Source organism: Sorghum bicolor, chromosome 4 (assembly GCF_000003195.3).
Source record: "Sorghum bicolor cultivar BTx623 chromosome 4, Sorghum_bicolor_NCBIv3, whole genome shotgun sequence".
NCBI classification, from domain to species: Eukaryota; Viridiplantae; Streptophyta; class Magnoliopsida; order Poales; family Poaceae; genus Sorghum; species Sorghum bicolor.
Window position 1 is genome coordinate 13,319,354 of NC_012873.2, and position 6,000 is coordinate 13,325,353.

General features: G+C 47.9%; 1 pseudogene; it reads left to right on the top strand.

The window, feature by feature from the left end:
• LOC8080380 lies at positions 4,365 to 5,472 on the top strand (annotated as a pseudogene).

A 6,000-nucleotide genomic window follows, 5' to 3' on the forward strand; every position in this document is an offset into this window, starting at 1 on the left:
CAGCACCGAGCGGCGTTTCCAAGAGTCTCTAATTATCGAGCCTCAGCTGGTCTTGAGCTGGTTCACAGTGACTTGTGTGGGCAAATTTCGCCACCCACACCAGGAGGGAAGGAGTACTTTTTGTTGGTTGTAGATGATTACAGCCGTTTCATGTGGATTGAGCTCTTGGAGAAGAAAAGTGAAGCATTGATGTGCTTCAAGAAAGTCAAGGTGGCGGCTGAACTGGAGTCTGGCCGTCGACTGAAAGCACTCAGGACGGATCGTGGTGGAGAATTTAACTCTGGAGCGTTCGTGGTCTTTTGCAATGAGTTTGGCATCAGGCACAACACAACCACACCGTTTACACCGCAACAAAATGGTGTAGTAGAACGAAGGAATCAGACAGTAGTTGAGATGGCGCGCTGTCTATTGAAAAGCATGAAGGTTCCATCGAAATTCTGGGGCGAAGCTATCAAGACTGCTGTGTATATTCTGAATCGTTCACTAACAAAGAGCTTGAGTGGCAAGACTCCGTTTGAAATGTGGCATGGCAAGAAGCCTAGGATCAACCATCTACGTACATTCGGGTGTACTGCATATGCTAAGATAGTCGGGCCTGGGGTAAGCAAACTGACTGATCGGTCGGTCCCAGGTGTTTTCCTTGGGTACGAACCAGGAACCAAGGGCTATCGAGTTTATGATCCGGTCAAGGACAAGCTGATGGTGACTCGTGATGTGGTTTTTGATGAAACAAAGCCATGGAATTGGGAAGGGGATGAAGGCAGGGCGACAGGTGAAGCAGCAGCTGTGCCGTTTTCAGTTCAGAACCTGGATGACGATAATCCGACAATAGGGCCTGCGGCCGTGGAGGAGTCTGAAACTTTTCCGACAATAGAGGGCGCTGAACCGAACTCGCCTGCCGTGTCAATTCCATCAGTGGGGGGTGACCAGAACTCTCCTCCCCATACTCCTGATTCTGTCCATGGAGCACCGGTGCCGATCCAGTGGGCCACACCGCCTACTGGTGGGTCTATTGATTCAGAAGGCGTGCCATTGAGGTATCGCACGATCCCTGATTTGCTTGATTCAACTGATGAACTTCATGAGTTTGAATACAGTGGATTGTGTCTGGTTGCTGCGGAAGAACCGAGATCGGTGGATGAAGCATTGACGGAGCAATGTTGGCGTCAAGCAATGCAGTCTGAAATGCAGGCAATTGAAGACAACAGGACTTGGGATGCGTGTGTGTTGCCACCAAAGCAGAAGTCCATTGGTCTCAAGTGGGTTTTTAAGATCAAGAAGGACCCTGAAGGGAATGTGGTCAAATACAAGGCACGTCTTGTGGCAAAAGGCTACGCTCAACAACATGGAGTTGATTTCGATGAGGTTTATGCTCCAGTAGCAAGGATTGAAACTGTGAGGGTACTGCTGGCACTAGCAGCTCGAGGTGGATGGGAAGTCCATCATATGGACGTAAAGTCAGCGTTTTTGAACGGAGATCTCACTGAACAGGTGTTTGTGCAGCAGCCTCCAGGGTTCGTAGTTGGCACTGGTGATAAGGTACTCCGGTTGAGGAAAGCGTTGTATGGGCTTAAGCAAGCCCCGAGAGCGTGGAACGCCAAACTTGATAAAGAGCTTATCTCTCTTGGCTTTGAGAGGAGTAAGCTTGATCATGCTGTGTACCGGAGGAGCAACCGAAACTCTTTCTTGCTTGTGGGAGTATACGTGGACGACTTGATCATTTCAGGACCAAATGTCAGGGACATCAATGTGTTTAAGTCTGAGATGAGAAAGAAGTTCAGCATGAGTGATTTGGGTCTACTGTCGTATTACCTTGGAATAGAGGTGAAACAAGAGACTGACGGCATTACTCTTTGCCAAAGCTCATATGCAGCAAAGATACTCGATAATGCAGGGATGAAGAACTGCAATCAGTGTGAGACACCAATGGAGTGTCAACTCAAACTGAGCAAGCTAAAGGAAGGAGAGCCTCTGAATGCAACCGAGTACAGAAGCATTATAGGGAGCCTTAGATACCTGGTGAACACACGACCTGATCTGGCCTATGCAGTAGGAGTGGTGAGCAGGTATATGGAGGCACCTGGGAGAGAACATTGGTCAGCTGTGAAGCACATCCTCAGATACCTTTGGGGTACGATGGGATATGGCCATATGGGTGTAAGTATGAGAAAGAAGCAGAATTGAAGCCAATGTTGATAGGATACAGCGACAGTGACTTCGCTGGAGATGTGGAGGACAGGAAAAGCACTTCGGGTGTGGGTTATTTTCTTGGCAGCAGCTTGGTCACTTGGACCTCGCAGAAGCAGAAGATAGTCGCATTATCCTCTTGTGAAGCGGAGTACGTCGCAGCAGCAGGAGCAGCATGCCAGGGAATCTGGTTAAGCCGACTGGTTGCAGACATGTTGGGAACGAAGGTGACAACGGTGAAGCTACTCATGGACAATATGTCCGCTATCGCGCTCAGTAAAAATCCGGTGCATCACGATCGAAGCAAGCACATAGATACAAAGTATCATTTTCTTCGTGAGTGCGTTGAGGATGGCAAGGTGGAGGTTGATCACGTTGGGACTGCAGAGCAGCTAGCTGACATCTTCACGAAGACGTTGGGGCATGTGAGGTTCGTGGAACTGAGGAGTGCTCTTGGAGTTGTCAAGGTGCATCTAGATTAGGGGGTGTTTTGTTAGCTAATTAGATGCCTATAATTGTAATTCGTTCTGGTATTGGAGTCTGTAATAGTTGGTTAGGGAGATGAGATCATAGGTGTGCTTGATCTCATCGTAGCCTGGTTAGAGTCGATGTAGTCTCCCGTCATGAGACGACAGCGCACGTAGCGCGCACCGAGTAAACGGGGCGGCGTTCTGGCATATCGTGACGGGGGAGGGCTGTGCAATCTTGGCAAGCCCATATATATCAAGTAATAAAGGTCGAACAAGCTGCGGTTGCTGGGCAGCATAATATCTCATCTTCTTCCTCGCTTATATTGCATCTTGTGTCTGATTTCGCCGCGATCACCCCGTGGTGACCGCGCTCTCGTCGTGCCGGCGTTTGCAATCATCGTCGGGCGTTGTGTTCTAACACGTCCTTCCCCTCTCCCAGTCTGCCAATTGGTAGTCTTGCAAACTAACATTGCATCTCCCATTAAAGCCAAGTAATTTGCTCAATTCTTTTCAATTCTTTGCCGTGTGCCTACGGATTGCGCACGGCAAACCTACAGGCACACGGCAACGTCCGGTTTTCCGGTAGTGAACAGAGAGCAAAGAGCAAAGAAATTTGGTAAGAAGCTTACGACCCCTCTCATCTATGAACCAAAATTTTCCAAACAATGGCTTTGAAGGCACGTTCAATGTCCTCACCCATACCTGTTTTAAGTATAAGGTTCGGATAATAAGCACAGGTGTGCTCATATGGCCTATCTCGGATGGTGGTGTACGCCGTCTGTTCGCGGTGGTTGCAAAACTTGATTTGCGCTTCTGAGTCAACACTCGTTCCTGCATTGGAATTAAGCAGAAATATCAGGATCCATTGACTACACTAGTTAGGTAAATCAGGTCATCCCGGTACAATACTCATATAGTGTACTAAATGTCCAACTTTCATCCAAGAACATTGCAGCGGAGAAGTACATCACAGCCCATATCAAGTTTGGAGTTCATGTATACGCTCAGCTCACATGGCATACAAAGATCCTGATGGCCAGATCCGAACTGATGAAGTTGATAATATATTTTTGCCTACCTGCAAGTCCAAATAAACGACGGCAGTTAATCACTATTACTTCATTTACACACCGACCTGCGCTACTGATGCTGCTGTCCAGGTGCAGTGCAGGCCGGAACCGCCGAACCGGATAACCATATATCCGTGCCACTGAAGGAACCAACGACATCCTTTCTTAGACAATGTATGTACGGTGAACACGCAAGAAAGTGCAAAGCTGCCGTGGCCGTTCCCTTCACCTTGAAAGGAAGTCAAGCAACGATAGATCCTCTGAAGTCTGAACACTGGAGAAGAGAAACGGCGAACTGATGAAAACACAGACTAAATTTAGTCTCTCCGTCCAGATTGCACCGTAAGCAATGCATGGCCATGTGCAGGCTACGGTTATGTGTGGCTTGCTTCATTCGATTGATGCACTTAATTTATTTAACTACTAATCAGTCGTGATTGGTAAGGGTAAGGCCGTGTGTGTATATATCCACCAGACCATCGCCCAAATCATCACAACAAAAAATCAATCTAGTAGACTCAAGACACTAGTAGTAGAACAACTCAACCATTTCTAGCAAGCAGGCACCAGTCAGCATCACAGGCACACAGCTCTAGTCTTGTGCAGTTTCAAGGCATACAAAATCCGAGCGATTGGTATGGCTCTAGCTCGAGTTCTTGCAGTCCTGTTGCTTGCAGTCGCCTGCATGCTGACCGTGGCTGCCGCTGATGACGCCACTACGAGGAGTCTTTCGTCTCCGGCACCGACCGGAATGGCTCACGCGAATAATGCCACGTTCTACGGCGGCGCCGATGCATGAAACATTAAATATAGATAAAAAAATAACTAATTATACAGTTTGTCTATAATTTACGTGACGAATCTTTTAAGTCTATTTAGTCTGTAGTTGGACAATAATGATCAAATACAAACGAAAATGATACAGTAGCCAAATCTAAATTTTTTTAAGAACTAAAGAAGCAGTAACATGATATCCACATCATCGTTATGTGTCATAGGAGGTGCGTGTGGGTATGGGAACCTGCACTCGCAGGGCTACGTACGGCACAAGAACGACGGCGCTGAGCACTGCGCTCTTCAACGGTGCCTCGTGTGAGCAGTGCTACAAGACCGCGTGTGACCGCAAGAGGGCCAACCCAATGTTTTGCAAACCTGGCGTCACGGTGACCATCACGGCCACCAACTTATGCCCGCCCAACTACGCACTGCCCGGCAACAACGGCGGTTGGTGCAACCCTCGGCCGCACTTTGACATGGCCCAGCCGGCCTGGGAGAAGACCGTCGTCTACAACGGAGGCATCATCCAGGTCATATACAAAAGGTGTATATATATATTTGCTAGTCTCTACTCTTCTTACAAAAACATGATGCATGCAGTATGTTACTATCTTCTTATCTTAAGGCAATAATTTGCGTGCTTTAATTTATAGGGTTCCTTGTGTGAAGTGAGGTGGGGTGCGGTTCACAATCAACGGTCATGACTACTTCAATCTCGTGCTCGTGACCAAATGTTGCAGGTGCTGACTCCATCAAGTCCATGGATGTCAAAACCTCCAACTCCAATAGCTGGATACCAATGGCGCGAAACTGGGGTGCGAACTAGCACTCCCTTGCGTATCTTACTGGGCAGATGCTCTCGTTTAGAGTCACCAACATAGACGGACAAACTATTAAATTCACAAACGTGGTGCCATAAGGATGGAAGTTTGGCCAAACATTTTGCATCCAAGGTACAATTCAAGTGAGACTGAGAGCTCCATGTGTTGAAATACATCATAACTGAATCAACTATTTTTTGGGTGTTTCTACTTTGTACTACACGTCAGGTTGTTAGGCTCCATTAGATAGATACTAGTTGTTGTAGACTTGGAATGTAAGTAGATAGATATAGATATCTTTTGTATCTTTTTGTTGTACAAGCCACGCTAGGGGCTCTTCCTAGCTATATTAACACGGAGCCATGAACCTGAGAAGGTACACGTTAACGCCATCTTGACATAGTAATCAGAGCCAGCTACTTTCACAAACTTGTCCATGGCTCCATCCTCCGCGCTACCTGCTGTCTTTTCCCTGATCGGCTGCCCCGTCACTGAGAAGTTAGGGAAGGACAATTACCCGTTGTGGAGCCTTCAGGTGCTCTTGGCTATTCGCGGTGCTCAACTTGGCCATTACCTCGACTCCGAGACGGCGGCACCACCGCCCAAGAAGATTGTGAAGGATGCAACGAAGCCTGATGAACTCCCTCGACTCCAAGACGGCGGCACCACCGCCCA